Consider the following 23,785-nt stretch of genomic DNA (forward strand, 5'->3'; position numbering starts at 1 on the left):
TCGACAGATGTATCATAATCTCCTCCATGAGTAAATGCCAACAAGGGAGGGGAGAGGGTTGGAAAAAATCCAATACAGTAACACGTACTTATTAAGCTGGAGTTTCTTTAATGAGAAAGTCTTGCACATTGTCAATGTCACTAATACAAATTTCTTTACTTAGCAGCCACATCATAGAGAAAATATGTGAAATTTTTAATCCCTAATATTGATCTCCACAGGTTTTTCATCTGACATTTTCTTTGGCACAATACATATTTGTGCGTAATATTGATTTTACTATGTTTCTTTGCTGCTGAAAAGTTTGGTATTGTGTTTTTATGTGTAATAGTAAGTATTAAACTAGAGGTTTCATATTGATTGTACTCCACTCCTGTCAAATGCTGTGTGTAGAAAATATATTTCTATCAATTTTTGTTCTCTCTGCACTAATTCCATCCTTTTAAACAGTAGGAATTCAGAGGTGATGTTTCCAGGATGGCTTTCTTTAGCGATATAAGGATTAAAATATGGTTATAATGCCTTATTGGCCAATCTTGATCCTGCATGAAAACCAATTATAGTGGCATTATTGTAACTTTTATTATATGGTACAGCTTATTGATCTCACAAACAATTTACGTAAATAAACTAACTTAACATCACTGAAGTATAGTAAGCTTACCTAGATGTTAGGGCATTATTTGATATTTGTTTAATGACACTATTATGTAAATAAAATATATGTTCCCCAAAAGTTGATGTTTCTGATAACTATTCCTGTAACAGTCATGTCATCCATTGCCACATATGTTCATCTCTGCTGTCCAAAGCATAAGTATAGTGACTCTGTAAACTCGAAGTTTAGAAGCAAAGGAAGTATCATCTGCCTCCAATTACTCAGCTGCTGCATCTTTATTTCCTTAACTATTCTAAAAGTGTTAGAAATCAGCTTGGGGATAAGCGGTGTTTAATAGGTAGCAACCTATTCAAAATCTATGAGAGGCACAGTGACAAGTAACTTCAGAGAACAGATGTATATGCAGGTATGGAGCAAGCTATCAGGGGAGAGTTAAGCTCTCATCAAAAGGAGGAGGCAAGGAAGACAGGCAACATGAGGGAGAATCAACAGCAAGCTTCCACATGGACAAAAACCACACTGAGAGAAATGAGAGGTACCAGGCCATCAATGAGCTAAATCAGGGACATAGGCATGAAAAGAAAAAAAGGACACTTTCATCTACAGCAATATCATCCTGAACGCACCCAATCTCATCTGATCTCAGAAGCTAAGCAAGATCGGGCATGCTTAGTACTTGGATGGGATTCCACTTGGGAATACCAGTTGCTGTAGGCTTTAATTTCATTTGCTAAAATCAGGATGCAAAGCCACATGATACGAGAGAGTTGTTGATGCTATGCCAGTGGAGTACTGCTTAGATCTCCATATATGCCTAGGACATATAAGTCCTATAGTCTTAGGGACAGGATAGATCTTCAAATCTGCCAAAGTGTAAAACATGCAGTTGAGAGCTCAGTGGTATCACAAGGCTGTAGGAATAGAAAGGCACTTTTCTTTTAATGATTTTGTGTGATATAGTGTTTTAAAAGGTACAAGATATGAGTGTTGTAGCCTTTTATAATTTGTCTAGCATGGTTTCAAATTTTCACCAGAAACTGCCCCTCTCTCCCTGACATACAAAGAAATATAAGATATAATTTAAAATATAACAAATAAGAGACTATTGATTTAACCAGTGAGTTTGAAAAACAACTCAATAAAATGTTTAGAAGTAAAAAATATGTATAAATGATAACACAGCAAATTGGAAACATTATTAGATAAATGAAAATAAACATAAAATATAATAATACAATGAAATGTATAATTTATGTTATATGAATTTTTTAAAAATAAAACATTAATTGTTAAACTATGTTAGATTTTGCTGACGAGATAATTAGTGAACTGGAAGAAGAGCTGAAGGAATTACTGAGTATACAGCAGCCCAGAGGAGCAATCAAAATGGAAAAGAAAGATTAAAAGTCATAGAGTAAAGAAAGAGAGGGTCTAAAACATGCTTATTCAGAATTATAGAAAAAGAACAAAGAAATGGAGGAAAGGCAATATTTTTAAAATAGCTGAGAATTTTCTATACTTGATGAGAGACATAGCATGTATTATTCATTAAGCACAATAGAAACCAGGTATGATAAATAAAAGACAAATCCAACCTGGCCACATCATAATAAAATGGAAGACAAAACACAGAGAAAACATATTAAGAGCAAAGAGAAAAACAGATCCCATGTAAGATAATGACAATTATCCCATTTTTAAACAGAAATGATGAAAGCCGTAAGCCAATAGAATAATATTTTTAAAGTGTGAGAGAGATAAATTGTCAACTTAGATTGTAAAACTCCCCTAAAGACCAAGATGGAAATAAAAAGAAATTTAAACAACAAAATAAAAATGTGTGCACTATCAGAACTTCTCAAGGAAGTAGGAAAATGTTTCCAGAAGAAACAGATGATACACACAAAAAAGTGATGGGCAAATAGACTAGTAAACACGTATGTAAATTTAAATATATAGTCACTCCACAAAATATGTCTAATTTGTGGAGTTATTTAAAACAATGTGCAGCTCTCTACCAGACAGCTATCCTTTTATTATCCTATTTTTAGAGTGGTGGGAGAATAAAAGCATTTTGAGCTCCATGCCTTGCTCTGGAGATTGGCAAAACTATTCTGATTAACTTTAGGTTTTGTTAGGTTGGATATGGATTATAAAATTCCAACAGTAACCACTAAATGGTAGAAATTGAAATAAGTGAACAGTAATAATACGATTGAGTACATGAAACTCAATTAATCACAAAAAGTGAAGAAGGAGAGAAAAGTAAATGACAGTTGTGAAATACAAAATAACACCCTAGAAGTGAATCTAAATGCAGTTCTAATAATTGATAAAAAGGGGCATTGATTGTTAGACTCAAAAAGATATAGAAATATATATAGATATGAACATAGACACAGACATAGATCTCTATCTATATCCTGTTTATAAGTTGCACACTTCAAACATTAAGACACAGCAAAAGTGAAAGTATAAGGATGGAAAATTTTGCACCAGACAAATACTAACAAAAGAAATCATATTTGTAATGTAATATTAAAAACAGACTTCAAAGAAGAAAGTATTACTAGAGATATAGAAAGGTGATGATTTATTCACCAAAGATACATAACACTCAGATAAGAGTATAAGTTTTACAAACATTAACTATTTCAATCCCCTTAAAACTTGATGAAATACATTTTGTCTCCATTTCACAGATGAGGACATAGAAACACAGAGGTTTCAGTAAAAGTTAAATTCATCAGAGATATAATTTTTTTTTTTTTTTTTTTTTGAGACGGAGTTTCGCTCTTGTTACCCAGGCTGGAGTGCAATGGCGCGATCTCGGCTCACCGCAACCTCCGCCTCCTGGGTTCAGGCAATTCTCCTGCCTCAGCCTCCTGAGTAGCTGGGATTACAGGCACGCGCCACCATGCCCAGCTAATTTTTTGTATTTTTAATAGAGACAGGGTTTCACCATGTTGACCAGTATGGTCTCGATCTCTTGACCTCGTGATCCACCCGCCTCGGCCTCCCAAAGTGCTGGGATTACAGGCTTGAGCCACCGCACCCGGCTCAGAGATATAATTTTAAAGTTGTAGAAGCCTAATAGAAGAGTTTCAAACTATATAAAGCAAAAATTAACACAATTAGGAGAAACAGAAAAAGTCATCATCACTGTGAGGTTTTAATATACAGCTCTCATTGTCATTAAGCTGCAACAAATATAAAAGATTTGAATGATATAAAAACCAAACTTGATATAAAGGATATATGTCAAATAGTATATTTAATCAAATGGAGAATACACATTCTTTTCAAGCATACTTGAACTGTTTACATCAATTGATCATGAGTCTCCACAGATTTTAAGAATTGATATTATTCAGTTAATGTTTTCTGTTCATGATGCAATTAGATTTGAAATGAACAACAAAGCAGATAACTAAAAACAGCAATAAAATAACATGTTTGTAAATTTAAATATGTATATTGTATAAATATATAAATGCATGCATATAAATATATACATGTATGTATATACACACATACAAACAACCCGTGTGTTTAAAAAATTTGAATGGACATTTAAAAACACTGAAATCTGAATTATAATGAAAATACTGTATAGCAAAGCTTGTGGATGAATTTGTCCATCAAATGACACGTTCAAGAGTTTATAACCAGCTTTATTCATGATAGACAAATAATCCTGGAAAGAACCAAATGTCCACTAACATTAGAATGGCTAAAGTATGGTATACTGTGGTATACTGATAAGAGTAAAAGAGAATGAATCTCTTACACACACAATAAGGATAAATACCACAAACACTGTTTGGGGCTAAAAAGACAGATACAAAAGACTATATACTGCGTTATTATATGTGAAGAAGACTGTCTATATACAGACACCTGAATGTACCCAGATCAAGGTATAAAACATTTCAAGAACCCAGAAATCTCCATATCGGAACCCAGTTATTAACATTCTACTCTGAGAGAAACCCTATACTGACTTCTATCACCATAGATTAGTTTTTGCTCTTTACTTTTTAATATAATCATACAGTATATAGGCTTTTATATCTGTCTTTTTAGCCCCAAACAAGTTTGTGATATTTATCCTTATTGTGTGTGTAAAAGAATCATTCTTTTTTTACTGGTACCAGTATACCACACTTTATCCATTCTAATGTTAGTGGACATTTGGTTCTTGGCAGAATTATTTGTCTGTCGTGAAAAATGCTTGTGTCTGTGTGTGTATGTGTTTGTGTGTGTGTGTGTATATATATACATATTGTGTGTGTGTATATATATGTATATATATATATACATATATATATATATATTCTTTGAAGTGTATGCTTAAGATCAGTGCATTTTATTCACTTTACCACATGTTTTTATCCTTAATAAAATGGAAAAAAAATATGATTGGAAGTAAATAATGAAGTTCTTAAAGGGAAACATATCCTCAAAAACATATTTAGCAAAGACAAAAGCTAAAATTTAATGAGCTAAGCATATTATATAAGAAAATAGAAACATCAGGGATGGGAGAAGCAAAGAAGTAGAAATAAAAGCCTTTAAAAAAAGCAAAAATTAATGAATTAGAAAAAGAAAAGAAAATGTAGTAGAGGAAATCAACAATTCCAAAATAAAAGTAGTTTTTTGAAAAGACTGATAAAAATCGAGAAAGCTCTAATAAGCTCAAACAAGGAAAGAAGGGACAAATTAATATTAGGAATGAAGAATGGGATATAACTACACATAGAGGAGAGATGTAAAAGGTAATAGTATTAATAGTAATAACTAACATTTATTGAATATACAACTCATTCTTTTTAAAACAATCTGTTCCACATAAAAAATGAAAAACTTCCCCATATATTTTATCAAATACTATGATACCAAAACAAACAAACAAGAAATAAAAACAAAAGGCTAGCTTCATTCATAAACATAGTTGCAAAGACTCTAAATAAAATGTAATCACACTGAATCTATCAATATATTAAAGGATAATGCAACATACCTAAACTGAATTTATACCATGAAAGAAGGGCTAAAATTAGCAAATCTATTAATGTAATATACCACATTAACATATTAAAAGTAAAAAAATGTAGTCTTTTAAATAGATGGAGAAGAAGCATATCATATATATCACTAATCCTACTGAAACCGCTGAGAGATAGATTATCCTCATTTCACTAATAGGTAAATCAATAATAACTAATAATAAAAATAGCCAACTTTATAAAGTACATGTTTTATACTAAGTACTATGCTAAGTAATGTTTGATGATTATTTTATTCTTAATTACAGTTTTAAAAGCTCTGCACTATTACGATAGTTATTTCACAGCCTGATTATTTTCGTACTCAGTTTTCACAAATTTGAGTCTGAAGCAATATTATTCTGCATCTTCTCTGCCCAATAAAGGAAGATAGCTTGAACCACTTAATTAAAATAGTGTGTTTTAGTTTTATCTAAAACAGAACAACCAATACCACACTTTTTTTTCATTAGCTACAGGTCCAACTTAACATCGTTTCTAATTCTGAAGCAAAGTTGGACACATGTATTTCTAATGTGTGTGCATACTATCTTACATTTAAAGGATGGTAGATTTTTGCTGTTAGTATACATTAAGCATTTCAACACACTCCATTGTTGATTTTCTTTTACAAAACAAAAAAGGAGATGCTTTGAATTATACACAGATATATGTATAAATTTCATTCCCCTAGACCTGTATCCTATTATAATTTTTCAGCCCCTAAAGTTAATGGTTTCAAATGCAGAATGTGAAAATATTTTTATAGATTATTACTTCAATAATTAATATGAATTACAAAAAATCAGTTATAAAATGTACAACCAGAGAGCTCAGGAAATGTTATATCTCAAGGAATTTAGCATTTAGCAAGGTTTGAAATGTAAAACTTTATTTTAAAGCAAAACCATAAGGATGACTCACATGCAGCCAAGAATTTTTGAATTCTTGGTTCAAAAATGTATATGAACCAAGAAACAATGATTCTACCACATCTTTAGAAATACAACTTAAATAGATATTTTCATATTTGATAATGTTCCCAAGTTATACAGAAACACTGATATAAAAAAAACTCCTTCAAGTGTTCTAGAGCTCACATGTTTTTCTTATAAAAGCAAAGCTGACACCTTTCTGAAATTGTTTCCTTTTTGTGTGCCCATGTACGTGTGTATGCGCATGAACATATATTCTTTAAAGTGGTGACTAATCTTAATGCATCTAGTGTACCTTCTGTGTCTGGTGAATGCTTTTATGCTTTTCTTGCTCCTGGGATGTTACCAAGCTTTCAAAATCTTACTCAGGTGATGTGAAGAATAAAAAAAATGTTATATATGCCCTTTCATGGCTGCCCTCGTAATGTGCAACACAGAACATCACTTAGGATTTAAAGGCCCATAAAATAGAAAGCTTGCTTAACCCCTTGACTGCTCCATGCATGTGAGTTGTAGCACCCTGTGATATTGGAATTTCATGAGTGTTGAAAGCTGAGGTGTTTTAAGCCTCAGCAGCATATATTTGTTCTGTTATGGTAACCCAGGTCAAAAGCAGCACAGGATTTTCTTAGCTCTTTCTATTTTCTTTGTCTTTGAAACTGTTCCTAGACATCCTAATTCTGCACATCGAAATTCCTGCAAGCATATAATAATTCAGTAAATTAGTAACAAGAAATGAAAAGTATATATTTTCTTTCACTGAACAAAATAAAAATGAATGTATTTCCAAAGAAGTCAGCAACATCAGAAAATAGTGGCATGTTTCTTCTTTAAAATGGCACAAGCAAACTATAACAAGTTAGGAACTTAAAAAAGAAACAGAAATCAATACTATCGCATGCCTAGTATTGTCTAATTTTAGAAAGGTATAATCTGCTAGAAGAGAACCCAGTTATGGACCTACCAGGAATGTCAGCACTTTAGGACAATGTGGGATGTTGTAAGAGAAACAAGGAAGCTAAAATTGGCTGAATGTGTCGACTGGAATCCTAAGGGAGGATGAATCTGGGAATAGGAGGCACTCCAGTAGCTGAGGCTCCAGGGCCTGCCTCTTGGAATGCTTTGGTCTTCTTCCTGAACTTATAATTTGACAATACAAGGTCTTCTGTGACCTGAAATCACTGTATTATTATTTCCTATGGTTATTTCCATTTAAAAAAATCATTGCTTCTACTCTGCACAAACCGCTAAGTAGGCTTTTTGTGATGAATAAGAGATAGTGATTACCCCAAGAAAATTTTCTATTATTATAGGAGGGATATGAAAATTATAAAAGCAATTATAAGACAACATTCAAACATGAAATAGAAATAGTTATAGCTGCATTTGGATAATGCTTATTTATGGTTAATGAAACTCTCTAACATGTATCGTTTTGTGGTGCTTCACAACATTCCTGAACAACGGATACAGCCTCAGGGAAAATTGAAACTCACAGAGGTTAAGGGACCTATCTAAGGTAACAGAGCTTGCAAGCTGCAGAGCTGGAACTAAACACCATTCCTCTTTTTTCAAGTCCAGTTTTTTTTTTTTCCATTACAGACTTAGTACATATTTGGCACTCCAGTTTCCCCTAAACAGAGCCATGCCAGGTAAAGGGAAAGGTGGACAGGGGAGAGAAAGAGAGAGACAGAGACTGAGAAACAGAAAGACAGACAGAGAGAGAAGAGATGGCAGGAGAGAGCAGGAGAGGGAGAGAGCCAGCAGGTAGAGAAGGAGAGAAAGAAAAGACCACTGGGAAGGGAAAGATGCAACAGGAAATCGGAGTACAGGCAGGAAATGTTTCTTTCCATTATGCCCCGCCCACCAGTATTTCTAGGGCCCCTTCAGTTCTATAGCGTTTCTCATTCTGTTTAATTTAATGTTTATTTCCTCCTTCCACAATTCTCCCTCATGGCTGAGATTTCATCGTTTTTAAATGAAACATTCTTTGTCTAAAGTTGCTGGCCTTGGACTATCTGAACGTTAGATGGTCCTTTCATCTTATCTCATCTTTTCCTAACCACACATTGAATTCTTTTTCTCCTCCTGAGTTTTATGTCCTGCCTTCAAACTAAGTTGCTGAGGGAGTTGTGTAAATTTCTTCTAGGCTCTAAGAATCCGTATCTTTGTTTTGAAATCCTGGAGACTCATCTAAATGTCAATGTTTCGCGGTCTAATTTCAACATTGTAAAATTTAAAAATGGATTGTTAAAAAGTTATAATGCGCGTGGCCTGTTTATAAGATCAGAAGATTTGGTTACATAATGTAATTGATGGTTATAAAAATTGAGTAATTTACTTGTATAAGCCTTTTATTTAATAAATCTGTGACTAAAAGTAGAAACTATGCAATACAATATTAATGCTTGCAACTTTTAAAGATAATAATAAATAAAACACTGAAACCTCATTTTAATTCTTAAACATGTTAATGAATGGAATATACATGCCCCAGTTTTTATGAAATAGACAACATGCTGTGAAGACGGGAATCCATCTTACAGAAAGTGAATTAAATTCTGGATGATAAGTTCTCTTTTCGGAAAGTTTTGTGTTGGTGGTGGCGTTAACTTTACCACATAGTTTATGGAAGTGGTAGTGCTCGAATGATGACTTTGAGTTTGACATGTTTTGTCCTGATCTCAAGTTTAAGGGCCATCTTTATGGATGATACATCACTATTTAGAAGACATTTTCAGCTTCTTTATCTTGAAGAACAGAACTGAAGGAAAATGTCTTCGGTTCCTGGATCACCGTTTAATGGGAATTATAGCGAACTTCTGATTGGAATCAATATCTCAGCCAGAAAGCTTGAAAAGAGTTTAATTAGCCTTCATGGTTCCACTTCATGATTTCATAGAGCAGTTCTTTGAAAGTCACATCAGTGACTACCAGTTTACTGCCTGGGTCAGCATTTTGTGAATTCCGGATTACCATTTAGCAATGCCACATCCTGTGCGTGTGGCAGTCAGGACTACTGAAAAGACAGTGCTGCCGGAATAGCAGTGCAGGACTCTGGTGGACAGACACACTCACACGGGATAGATGGTATAAAACTGAAAGCCTCTAATAATGGTATAATCTTGAGGATTGCACTGTTCCAGCTAAAACTTACTTTCTTTTGCAAATGGTGGGTCAACACACATGCTCTAACTTTGACAGCTGAGATAGAATATGTAGGGACAAAGCTTTCTTCATTTGTCCTCATGAACTAAAGAGCAGTAGAATTTTCCCCTGTATTTTCCTGTTATTCTTGTTCAGCTAATATGCATGCCAAGCCACTGTTGGAACACAAAGGAACATTGTTCCACTAGACTGAAAATTGAACTAAAAATTTATTTGAAATGATAATTTGTTTTCCTCATATCCAAGATGTGGGAAGCTTTACAACTAGATTTGCATTTTTTAGTTGTTGTTGTTTTTCCATGCAGTATGTCTGAACCCAGCACAAAAATCTAGGACAAGTCTGAACAATGACATTGCTAGACCAAGAGTAGGTGTGTCCCTAAGTGAGCAAATACATTACTTGAAAACTCATCCATCAATATTAAGGGGGGAAAACGGGATGATTTAGAAATTAAGTTTCCTAACATGCTAATATAAATTGGCCTAATAGTAAAATCCTACAAATCAGGATACATTATATCAACACAAGAGAAAGTTAAATTCTAATTATTGTTATTTTTAATTTGTGTGGCAAATAAAAAGATAATCTGTCAGTATTTCTTAAAATTCTTCCAATGTAACTAATATGCTAAACCTTTTGACAATGCATCAAAAACAAATAAAAAGGAAGCAGTTAAAGCATCTGAGGGTTCATCAGGCATGTTTTTAAAAAAATCTGAATAAATGGCTGCTCTTTGAATTGTATGAAATGTTTGACACCCTGTATTTGAAACCTTTGTTTCAAGCTTACTGTATTTGCTGTGTGCTCCTCTTCTGGTTGTACGAGTTATTTACTGGATGGATGACTGACAGAAGAAAATATACATGTAGTTTTACCTTCTAGTGTTTGACTTGATTACTAATCTTCCTGTTCTGAGGCCATATTACAAATGAGAGAAATTTAAGTGCATCAGTTACAAATGCAAGTTGACTGAGCAGAGTGATATAGATCACCTGATAAGGGATCTAAGGGAGTATAGTAGGCTGTAACACAATGTTATTGTGCTCTTAGGCTGTTAATAGTCAGCTACTGTTACAGTGATAAAAAAAAAAAAAGTACAAGCATAAAAAAGAAAGAAAGCAGTTAATTAAAATATCAGTATCAAACACTTATGATAAAGAGTACGATACATATAACACATAAATGTGTTATATGTAACTTAGAAGAGTTCGTTAGACATATCAGACTCAAAATCCAGGTATTTTGTCGATACTCTTTGGAACACTCACTAAAGAATGGAGTGTTGATGGGTACAAATACACAGTCTGACAGAAAAAAGTAAGACCTAGTGTTTGATAGAGTAGGGGGACCATAGTTTACAGTTATCTATCGTATTATTTCAAAACAGCCAGAAGAGAGGAGACAAACACTTAAGATGATGATATCCCAATTACACTGATGTGATGCTTACAAATTATGTGATGGTATTAAATTATCACATGATCCTGAAATTATGTGCATCTATTATTATATATCAATAAAACTAATTAAAAACAAAGTTTAAGTTGAAAAAATAAAAATAAGTCCTCCCAAAAAATAAAAGAATGGATTATTTTTTAATGCTTTATTTTTTACCTGATTTATCCAATATTTTCATTGGCCTGACAAGCCTCCCAAATCAAAACTGTCCAGAGAGAACAACAATATGTCTATTGCCTCTACCGCTTAAAATCTTGAGTTGTCAGATATCAAGAATATAGGCAGTCCCTGCTGTTCTATATGGCTCATTTTCCCCTTCTGCTCACTCAAAGTGTCTAATTAGCAGCCACACTTATTTCTCATTGCCTTTAGCTCCTCAATCAAGGATTTCTGCTGAAGGAACCCTGCTGAGGGTGGTAGAATTTTTTTTTTAAAAAAGAAAGAAAACATGAAGCTCATCTTCATGTAATCAGCCTATAAACACCACCCCTTCATCACCAAGGGAAAAAGAGAATGATTTTCCGTTTCCTGGTCCACAAACACTACTAAGATTATCCTTAGTTTATTTTATCCTTTTATGTCTGATCTTGGTAATTCTTTTGTCAGGATGGACATAAAGAGAGAATAGAGAAAGAAAAAATATTGAAAATTCTTAGAATTAAGTGAATTTCTTATGAAACCTGGAAAGATAGGCAACTGTCCATCTCATTGTCAAGAACATCTTCAGTCTATAAATATATAAAATATGACTGAAACAAATAACCTGTAGATTTAAAACTTGGAATGAGACAAGCAAAATTTTATCTGTTAGATATTTAATTGGTTATTTAAGCTAGCATATTTTTAAAATATGTCAAAGGAATTCATTCACTCAATAATAGTTAGTAGCGTCAAATGTGCCAGGCATTTACCTAGTTACTTGGGATAACAGTGAGCAGAACATGATCCCTTCATCTAGGAGTTTAGAGTACAGAGATAAGAAACAGGTAATTTAAAATGCAGTGTGAAAACCACAAGGCATTTTAGGAGATCTAGGAGAGACATAAATCTTAAGAGTATAGACATGTCCTAGTAGAATTGACATCTAACCTGCAACCGAAATGATGAATAAAGCTTAGTAAGGCAAAAATAAAAAAACAAGTACTTCTAGAATGGCAGAATGGCAGAGAAAAGAAACCTCTGAAAATTCACTTTTCCATTAAATCAACAGGAACAGTTGCAAAAAGGTCTGCTTACTTTTTCGGAACCCTGAAAATTAACCAACATCTTGCAACAATGTAAGGCGCATTATTTGAGAAACACAACTGAATCTCAGTAAGAACAGGAAGTGCTGTGGTGTTTGACTTTGGTTTACTTCCATCCTCCTCTTCCCAGCTGTCAGCTAGCTTTGGAAACGAATAGCCTCACAACCATAATAGCTATGAAAACCAGCCACCTAACAGTCCCTGGATAGGACAGAATGGGGTTGAAGGTCTCCAAAAGCCTCATCCCCAGAGAACTGTCTCTGTTTAACCTGTCTACTATCTCCCTGAAAAGCCTTATTCTCTGGGTTTGTCTTTTTTTTTTTGACCTGACTCAGAGCTCACTCTGTGCAAGCATTTGTAGAGAACAATTAGCAGTAACTGTTTAATATTACAGCTACCTGAGACAGTAATTCTAGTTGGAACTAACAAGAAGGTGACCAAAACACTTTAAATTGAAAACGAGGAAATGAAATGTCCACAGAGTGTTTTTAAAGGCCCCATATCTGGAAATCTAGAGGCCAGGCCAGGCACATGTGGAAGACTGTTTACATACAGGAAAGACCTGAGAACATCCTTATCTCTCATCTCTGACTGACCGTGAGACACTGTACAAGCAGGAGATGAAAGCTAAGGTGGACCTGTGAGATGCCTGCAAAAGCATTGAAGGCATGCCCCAACACACACACACACACAGAGGGGTGCCGGGGCTTGGGGGTGGGGTTGGCACGTGGAGAGAGAGAGCACTCCTCTGCAAAGCCTGGGAGACTTATTGATTGCATTCATTAGCTGACCAATAAGCTAACTGAATACACCAAACATCAGCGGATGCAAATGATAAAAAATACAGAGTATACAGATTCAGTCCAGAAAATTCATGAAACAAAAAACAGTCACCAAACAAAAAAACACAAACAAAAATCTCACAGAATGTGGTGAAGAGGTGGGGAAATTGGATTTCCACATTTGCTATATTGTATTATTTAAAATGTTCCATTTTCAACAAAAATTTACGATATGTACAAAAAAATGGGAAAGGATAATGCGTATAAACAACAAAAAAAAGAGAGGTCAATAAAAAAGGTAGTCAAGGAAGTTCAGATTTTGGACTTACTAAACAAAGTCTTTAAAATAGCTATAAAAATATGGCTAAATTATTTTTTAATTCATGTGTAAAAAAAAAGGAAGGAGCGTGTGAGAATTCTGTCTCACTAAATATAGGATATCATTAAAGAAATACAAATTAGGCTGAGTGCAGTGGCTCATGCCCATAATCCTGACTTTTTGGGAGGCTGAGGTGGGCAGATCACAAGGTCAGGAGTTTGAGACCAGCCTGGCCAACATAGTGAAACCCTGTCTCTACTAAAATTACAAAAATTATCTAGGTGTGGTGGCATGTGCCTTAGTCCCAGCTCCGCAGGAGGCTGAGGCGGGAGAATCACTTGAAACCAGGAGTCAGAGGTTGCAGTGAGCCAAGACCACACCATTGCACTCTAGTTTGGGTGATAGAGTGAGACTTCATCTCAAAAAAAAAAAAAAAATGCAAATTCTAAAAAGTAAGTTGAAATTTTAGAATTGAAAATTATAGTAACTGAAAATGTTCACTATGGAAACTTAATAGCAGATATAAAATACCAAACTATTAGACAGTCAACCAAAGCTAACAAACTTTTTGTTTTAGGGGAGACAGAGGGTTATCCTTTTGGTAAATATGATATTCTATATATCGAATCAATCATGAGAGAAATGTAATTGAAAATTTGAGTTGTCAGTATTATTATCTGTAAGTTTAAAAGTCTATTTTAAGAACTTTTTAAAAAGTTTAAAATATATATGTATCCTTATATATATACATAAACAAGTATGTATTTACCCACACATGTAAATGTATTAGGTTTATATATACACACACCTCTATACACATATATACACCTCTATACACATACACATATATAGAGGTGGGGGGGGCGGTGTGTGTATGCGTGTTCTCATGTACACGCACACGCACACAAACTTTGAAGAATCTAAGTTTGTATCCTATTTTCAAGCTAACAATTATCCTGCCACCGTTGTATAGGTGCTGAAAGAAGCCGAAAACCCCTGGATCCTAGAACTTTATTCCTCACAGCAAAAGTAGTAGCCGGAGTGTCAGCCTCTGCATCAGTCAGTCCCCAAAGCCCAATTCCCCTGGGCTATGTGGCAATTAACTTTAGGTATCAACTGGATAAGGAATACCCAGAGAGTAATGGTGAGGCATTACTTCTGGGTGTGTCTGTGAGGGCATGTTTCAGAGGAGATTGGGGTGGGAGTCAGTGGACTGAGCGGGGAAGATCTTGCAGGCACCATCCTATCAGCTGGGGGCCCATACAGAACAACAAAAAAAAAAGGACAGAAAAGAATTTACTCTTTCTCTCTTCTGGAGCTAGGACATTCTCCTCTTTCTGCTTTTGAACATGAGAACTCTAGGCTCTCTGTCCTTGGGCCTCCAGGGCATACAACAGTGACATCCTGGTTTTTCAGGCCTTTGGCCTCAGACTTAGAATTACACTATCAACTTCCTTGGTTCTGAGGCTTTCCGACTTGAATTGAGCCCAACTACCAGCATCCCAGAGTGTACTTAAATACTATACAGTTTCCCTCTTTTGGAAGATGATATTTTCCCTAGAAATATGGCCAATCAGAAAATAATATTGCCAGACCTATTAGTTTTCTGTGGCTGCAGAAAGAAATTACCACAAATGTGGTAGTGTTAAATGACAAAAATTTATTCTCTAATTGTTCTAGAGAGAAGACATTTCAAATTAGCCTCACTAAGCCAAAGTCAAAGTGTTCACAGGGCCACCTTGTCTCTGGAGGCTCTAGGGGAGAATTGGTTCTGGTCTCTTCCAGCTTTCAGGTAGCTGCCAGCATTCCTTGGATTGTGGCCACATCTCCCTACAAGGTCTTTCATCAGTGGGGCATAAAAGAGGCTTCAATTTCTTGTTCTGTGTATGCTAACTGGTTATGAAGTTTGAATTAGACAATTACATAACCACATGTACCTTGACAATGGAATTGTCAACAAAATACACATGTGACATTTCCAGGAATGAGTTCCAACAATTAATTAATAGAGGATATGCAAGATTTTTCATGTATAGTATGTTTTAATTTAATATTATAATTTTAATGACAATGACCCAATATAAAAGCCTAGTAAACAAAGAGCTCCACAAAACATATCAGCAAGACATTTGATGGTGTAGACTGCATATCAACATCAATAGGAACAGCTGTGCAATGTTCTCAAAATTTCATAACTATAAAATCACCTAGACAGCAAAATTTGTTGAAACACAGATTCCTAGGCTTCCTAACAGAAATCCGAGTCCAGCAGGTCAGGGGCAGCATCCATGAATCCATATTTTTAAAGGTCACCCTTTAGTTGTTCTGAAGAAAATGACCACACCATGAGTTGAAAATGAATGAGGAAGTGTGGAGCAATCATAAATGAGAATTCCCACACACTGTAGACGATCATCCGGGGTCTAAGTACTCAAGCTATCACAATGTCAAAATTGCTTGGGCAAGGGCAACCTACAAATCCAGCTCTTTCTTGCAGTGCTCTGAGACTTTGGCCACAGCTCTGCCTCATTTCATAGACAGTAGAAGCACAGGCAAAACATCGAGACTTCATCTAGTATTCATCAATCCTTCAGCATCGTTTTATATTTTCAGTAGTCTGGGCTCTTGAAGCTATTAAGCAAGGTTAGCTTCCCAGAGAAATTCAATAAAACTGCTCTCTGATGGTAAGGCTGTTTAGGTCAGAGTTTTATACAGCTCTACTTAAAGACACAGCAAGAAATCTGATAGCTGGTGAGAAAACTCTCTTGGACTCTAGGAAAATTCCAACTTCACAGGCTATGAACATCACTAAAAGCCACTAAGCTAACGACACGAGCCAGCCACAAGTAAAACTGTGAAGTGTTGGGGTGTGGGGGGTTGGTGGGGGTCAGCATTTCCCTCTCCAGATCTATGTGAACCCTGCCCTGTGCTCTTCAGGAGCCAGGAATGTTAGTACAGCATTGGGATGACTCTGAAGTCTTTCAAATGAGACTACGGGCATAAGGTCTTGCCATTCCACTTCTCTGCCATACCAGTAAACAGGGCTCTGCCCTGCTGAAAATCCTTCAGCTTAATAAAGTCTAAACTCCTTGGCCTGGCAGACAAGACCCCATCATATCTGGTTCCTACTATTACCAATTTGTTGGTAATCAATTTTTTTCTCCTACTACTACTTCACATTGCTCACCCCCAGCCTTCTACCTATAGGCCACAGAAACATCATTCTGAGCCTTTGGGCATCTGGCTAACATCAACTTCTCCTACAAACCCTGCTCCACTTATCCCTCTGCAGGTTGAGTAGACTATGCCTCAGTCATCTCCAAGAAGTGTCATTTGCCTACCCTGCAGTGTGAATAGTGCCCCTGGAGGTGGATACAGTGGCTCTGCCTCTCTCTGGCACGCGGAGGTAGAGGTCTCTGCATGAGGGTTTCCATCTCCCTCAAGGAGCTGAGTTTTCTCCTTACAACTTTGACACTGTTATTTTACTCTTCATCTTATGGGTCTACCTTCCTCTCTCAACTGTGAGCCTCTTGAACACAAGTCCTTTGCATGGTTCTATGATACAGTAAGCATTCTGTAATAAATAGATGAATAGATGGATGAATGAATGAGTGAATCAATCAATGAACCAATCACAAGATTTTTAAAGAGACACTTTCATATGTTAAGACCTGGGCCCTCAAGACAGTTAGAATGAGTCAAAATATAGTACTGATAACAAGCCTGAAGAAGACTTCCATCATCAGGTAACATCCATGCCCCGGGAAAACTTTATACTGGGCCAACTATCTTCATTGGCAAGGAGAAAGGGAAGCTGTCACTGGACTCCATTATTGCCAGTAATTAACAGAGTTGACTTTCCAGCAATTGGCAAGGTTGAGAACTAGATGAACAAGCCCACTGTGTCCTTCAGGAATCTGGCAAAGAATGTGACCAAAAACATCAGGCTCAAGAAGAGCCCCAGTCTGGCAATGATGTCCTCCTTCGCTGTGGCATTGAAACGTGGATTTGCCGAGCATGAGATGCTTGACTTCACCGCCAGTGTCTTTAAGCTGCTTAACAGGAAGCCCCAGGCAAGGTCACAAACTTTGTCCTTGGACATGGACCATCCAGCAGATTTGGAGCTGAGTTTCTGCTGAGTACCTGATTGGATGGATGTCAAAACAGCTGAGAGCAAACCTAAGAGCTGCGGTGTGGTAAGCGTCCACCACAATATCAGCACTTTGCTAAAGGCAGGCTGAGAACATCCCCTGAGAGAATTCCCTGATGGCAGGATCCCTAGAAAGAGACCCTCTTTCTGAACAAAAGCTTGCGGGTTGTTCCGTACAACTCTTCACCCTCTGCTCATTCTTTGAAAAGGTGGTAACCTAGAGACAACGTTCTTCACCTCCCAGAACCTGTTACTGAAAAATATTAGGAAAGCATTTAATTCCAAAAAAACTCCATTTTTTAAAGACCCTATCTTTCCTCCATTTGACTTTAAAACATGCAAGAATGTGCTCTGAAGTATCATATGTAAAAATAGAAGGCTTGAAAACAGCATAGAAATTCACAGTTCAAAGCAGAAGGAGCTAATTAATAAGCTGCCTTCCTTTCTCCTTTTCTGCATTTTCTTCCCACTGAGCAGCTCTAAATACTCAATGTTGAGTTGGGTTTTTATTTTTATTTTTTTTTTTAAATAATCGCCTATGCATCACGCAGACCTCTCCCTGAGATATATTGGCCTGGTACATAAACAGCTGGTGTGCTCCAGGGGCAGTGTATATTTTATTCTGGATGGAACTCATGATAAGAAACTGAATTTAGAAAGCATTTTGTAGGAAACTGAAGTCAGCTACTGAATAAAATACAAAGCAAGGGCTTTAAAATGTGTTCTTATTCATTAGAATTTAATGCATCAAAAGTTATTTTATGTCTAAAGTGAGAAGGACAAGAGTAAAAGAATAGGCCGTGCAAAACTAAATCCCCTAAAGACATTTATATTTTTCTTTCAGAATAAAGTAAATTCTAAGAGATAAATAATTTCCCATGAAGTAAATGTACTGCGGGCTCAAAGAATAAACACAACATGTTCCATTCTTGCTCTATCCAACCCACAGCAGAGTGTGTTTACCCCCCTCTTGGAAATATAGTCCTGCAAAGTTTCACGTTGTGGAGGAAAATTGAACCTTAACTGATGGAAATCGCTGCTTTATTATAACCATCACCCTCTGGTCCCCTAACAAAGAACACACAACCGCACAAATATCTAAGGACATGATACCCTTCCCTGCCCTTAACTCCAGAGATGACAGTGCTTTCTGCCCTGCCCAGCATCCTGAGTTCAGGCTGATTTAATTCATGAAGGTTAAGAGGAGGTTAATCAATAGAGGATAATCCATTATAAAACTATCTGCAGGCTTTTGACTGTGAGGGAAATGTGAGTAGAAAACGGGATGCTTTTGACAAAGAAATCTAGCATGTTGCTACTCAAACTGTTTGTGGCAGCAGCAACGGCGACAGCAGCTTGACCTAGGAGTTTGTTAGAAATGCAGAATCCAGGGCTGCATCTCTGATCCAGAGCTGCAGAATCAGAATCTGCATTTAACAGGGTCCCCAGGGATGCATATACATATTCAACTTGAGAAGCTGTGATCTAGACAGTGTCTTCTCTAGAGGAGCTCACAGACTCATTAAGACGGCAAGGTCAAAGCAGGAGGTGAGGCCCCAGATGATCTAAAAGGGTGGCAAATACTTTAGATATTTTTGAGATTCAGAAGAAAAAGAGACCACAGTCAAGGACAAGACATCACAAAGGCCCATAGAGGTGAGGTTTTATGCAGAAGTGTCAAGTGGAGAAGACTCAGCAAACCAAAGATAAAGGAGAGGACATTGCCAGAGAAAAATGAGGCTGGTTTTACACATGAGACACGCAGAAGCAAATGCATAGAGGGGATTTCTGTTCAGAGGGTTGTGAGTCTGACAGAAAGGGAGCATTCACTCCTCCTCTAACATTTAGGGAGGCTCTAGTGTCTGTAATGTGCTGGGCTTGCACAGAGCTTTCTCTCAACATGCTTAGAATCATGTAAAGGAGTTTTGTGATGGTCTAAATTGTGTCTCTTTTCTCACCACCATATAGATATGTTGAAGCCTTCATTCTCATCATGACTGTGTTTGCAAATAGGACCTTTAAAGAGGAAGTTAAGGTTAAACGATGCTTGTTTCTTTGTTATTTTTGTTTTCTGTTTTTGTGTGTTTTTTTTTCAGACAGAGTTTTGCTCTTGTTGCCCAGGCTTGAGTGCAATGGAACAATCTCAGCTCACTGCAACCTCCGCCTCCCGGGATCAAGCAATTCTCGTGCCTCCTGAGGAGCTGGGATTATGGGCATGCATCACCATGCCCAGCTAATTTTGCATTTTTGTTGAGATGGGTTTCACCATACTGGTCAGGCTAGTTTTGAACTCCTGACCTCAGGTGATCCACCCACCTCAGCCTCCCAAAGTGTGAGATTACAGGAGTGACTCACTGCACCTGGAGGGTTAAATGATGTTTAAAGGCTGGGGACTTAATCCAAGGTCTGGTGTCCTTACAAGAAGAGGAAGAGACACAAGGGAAGCGCAGGCACAGAGACCACAGTGTAAGGTATGGCAGCAGGAAGGGGCTCCAGAGAAACCAACACTGCCCACACCTTGATGTGGGACTTTAGCCTCCACAACTAAGAGAAACATTAAATTTCTGCTGTTGAAGACCCTCAGTCTGTGGGATTGAGTTATGGTGGCCCTAGCAGACCAATACAGTAAACAGTAAGGTTGCAAAGCAATGTTGAGATCTAAATACAATGTGAACTTGAGCCTTTAGTTCATAAGCACTGTTTGGAGATAACAATTTTATTAGCCTGTTTTCATGCTGCTGATGAGGACAGACCCAAGACTGGCTAATTTAAAAAGAAAAGGAGGCTTAATGGACTTGCCGTTCCACCTGGCTGGGGAGGCCTCACGAGAATTGCAGAAAGCAAAAGGCACATCTTACATGGTAGCAGGCAAGAGAGAAGAAGACAGCCAAAGGAAAGGGGAAACTCCTTATCAAACCATCAGAGCTTATGAGATTTATTCACTACCACAAGAACAGGATGGGGAAAACAGCCCCCATGATTCAACTCTCTCCCACTGGGTGCCTCCCACAACACATGGGAATTAGGGGAGCTACAATTTAAGGTGAGATTTGTGTGGGGACACAGCCAAATCATATCAATAATCTAAGCAGGAGGGACTGGAGAAAGATAAGAGATGGCTAAGAAAAAAAAAATTACCATCCATTCTTTGAGTATCACTCCACCAGAAAGATGGAAAGAAATAACGGAAGCTATTTAGGAGCTGTTGCAGGGATAGAAGGATAGAATTTTAGAGCAAAACAGAATGTCTTAGTGATCACTTAAGTCAACCGTCTTCATTTTTAACTGATAGGGATTCAGTGGCCCAGGAAGAGTAGCAGTGACAGCTTCATGTGCTTGTGACCTGTGAAGCCACATAGGGTACCATGCTGAGATGTCTTTGCATTTGGTTTAATGCTCTGCCATCACCAACTTAAAATTCTAGATAAATTTTGAACAAAGGGCTCTGTATTTTCATTTTGCATCAGATCCCACAAATTACATAGCTGTTCTCATCAATATTTTCATCACAGTTCTATACAAAGCTTTAATTATTATAACTCTCCCCAGTATCCTGATTTCTAGGCTTTGGCTTACTCTGCCTCTGGTTCTGCCTCAGAAGCTGCTAGAAGGTAGAGATGGGAGGAGGAGCCAAAAATACCTCCACCACATTAAGCTAAGGAAACTGAAGGAATCATCAACCACAATACCAAAAATATGTTAACCCAAGGAAGGAGAATAAATTCCATGGAGTTTGGGGGGGTTGTTTTGTTTACTTTCATTTTGCTCTGCCTTGGGTTTTTGTTGGCTTTTTGTTAGGTGTGTTTGTTTGTCTTGCTATGCTTGGCTTTTTGTTGTTGTTTTGATTTTGTTTTTGTTTTGCTTCTGGGATAAAAATAGGCCCTTCAGTTAAAATAAATGAACAAGAAGCAAATTTGAATTGAAGGATGGGGGAGATTAGGGGAAAAAATAATGTTTGATATATACTCAGAATAGTGGGTGAATTCCAAACACTGAGGCCTTGGTGATACGGTTTGGCTGTGTTCACACCCAAATCTCATCTGAAATTGTAGCTCCCATAATTCCCATCTGTCATGGGAGGAACCTGGTGGGAGGTAATTGAATCATGAAAGTAACTTTCCCATGCTGATTGTGTGATAGTGAATAAGTCTCACGAGATCTGATGGTTTTATAAAAGGGAGCTCCCCTGCACCAGCTCTGTCTTGCCTGCCCCCATGTAAAATGTCCCTTGTTCTTCTGCCATGATTGTGAGCCCTCTCCACCCATGTGGAACTGTGAGTCCATAAAACCTTTACAAATTACCCAGTTTCAGGCGTGTCTTTATTAGCAGCATGGGAACAGACTAATACACTTGGAAATGAGTGAAATCTCTAGGGAAATAATCTAAAGACAAAAGAGCAAAAGAGAGAGGCGTTAGCGTTAAGAAGTTAAAGTGTAAGGGGCCACATATAAGGTAAGGAAAAATGAAAAGAAAACAAACAGAGCAAGAATTAAGAAAATCAATGTAAAGGAAGCCTGAACTCAAAGGCAAAGAGTTTATCAGCAAATAGTAACTGCAAATGGTGAAAATACCAGAATTAGCAGTTGGGGGTTACTGGTAAACTTGAATGCATATTTAATAATATCATACAGGTTACACTAAGTCATGTGGGATTAAAGTCCAAATTTAATGATTGAAAAAAAATAAAAGACATTATTTGGATCAGCTGAAGTAAGCAAAAGAGTCAAGTTAATTTTTTTTTTTTACTAGATGGAAGCCAGCATATATTTGAAGAAAGAGAAGAAACAGGGTGTTAAAAGAGAGACTGTAAAAATGTTGAGAAGGAGAATAGATAAGGAAGAAAGCCAGGGCTCAAAGATACAACACGCACCAGGAACACAGCCACAGAGAGCGTTGCTGGCTTTGGAAAGAAGGAATATTGGTTCTTTCTCTCTGAGAAGTAAAAAAGATAAAAGAACAGATGGAGTCATTTTGAAGGACAATGGGGATGTTCATGCCTCAAAGTCTTCACCTGAGAGCAAAACGGAAATGAAAGTCAGTTTCTGAAGTGTTTTTATTATAATCTATAAGTTAATAGTTTTCTACAAATATTGGGAGCTGAATGGACAGCCTGTGAGCGGCACGTTATGGAAATGGAATGTTAATCATGCCACATAAACTTCTTTTCTAGAAACAATGTTATGCAGCACACTTGCCAAGAGAGAATAAACAAAGTGCTTATTCAGCGGTATGAAATATAGCATCTTTTGAATATTTCATGGCAAGGCTTCAGGTATAAAATTTCAGGAGTTGAAATCTGTAGAGTAATAAGAAACTGAAGAAAAAAAAAGAAAAGAAAATAATCAGCAAAAAATATTGCAGAGGGAAACCAAACTACTGAACTGACCAAACTATGGAAAGAGAATAGACTTATTTATTATAAGCCTTGGAGTTAGAGGCTGCCAGGGCAGCCACACACACAAATGCACATATACAAACACATGCAGCTCAGTGCTTCCACTTCCATATAAAACACTGCTATGGTCTGAATGTGCCCCCAACGTTCATGTGTTGGAAATGCACTCGTGTGCGATTGTGTTGAAAGGAGAGATCTTTCAGAGGAGATTAGGACATGTGGGCTCTCTTTTCATGACATCATAGGTTAATGTCATTATTGTGGGAGTTGATTCATTTTATCTTGAGAGTGGGTTTGTCGTAAAAAGTGAATTCAGCCCTCTCTTTTTCTCTTGCTCTAACACTCTCTCGCCTTCCATCTTCTGCCATGGGATGGTTCAGCTCAACGTCCCTTCTCAGATGGTGTTGCTTTGATATTGGACTTTCTGGCTTCAAGAATTGTGAGAAATGAATTTCTTTTCTTCATAAATGACCCAGTCTGTGGTATTCTGTTATAGCAACACAAAGCAAACTAAAACAGTACCTTATAAAGTAGGTTTGTTTGACAGATAATCTAACATGACTTTAAAACAGTCACTTTCTATTTTTACTGGATACCAGTGAATTCAGTGTATTAGAAGTGTGCATTAAGTAAAATACTTTCCTAAGATTTTTTAAATTCATGTA

The 23,785-nt window shown here is 36.7% G+C and overlaps 1 pseudogene; it reads left to right on the forward strand.

Moving 5' to 3' along the window:
- Window positions 1–1,217: 1,217 nt before the first annotated feature.
- LOC120363363 (5S ribosomal RNA) lies at window positions 1,218–1,336 on the forward strand (annotated as a pseudogene).
- Window positions 1,337–23,785: the final 22,449 nt, after the last annotated feature.

Source organism: Saimiri boliviensis, chromosome 4 (genome assembly GCF_048565385.1).
Source record: "Saimiri boliviensis isolate mSaiBol1 chromosome 4, mSaiBol1.pri, whole genome shotgun sequence".
Classification (NCBI taxonomy): Eukaryota; Metazoa; Chordata; class Mammalia; order Primates; family Cebidae; genus Saimiri; species Saimiri boliviensis.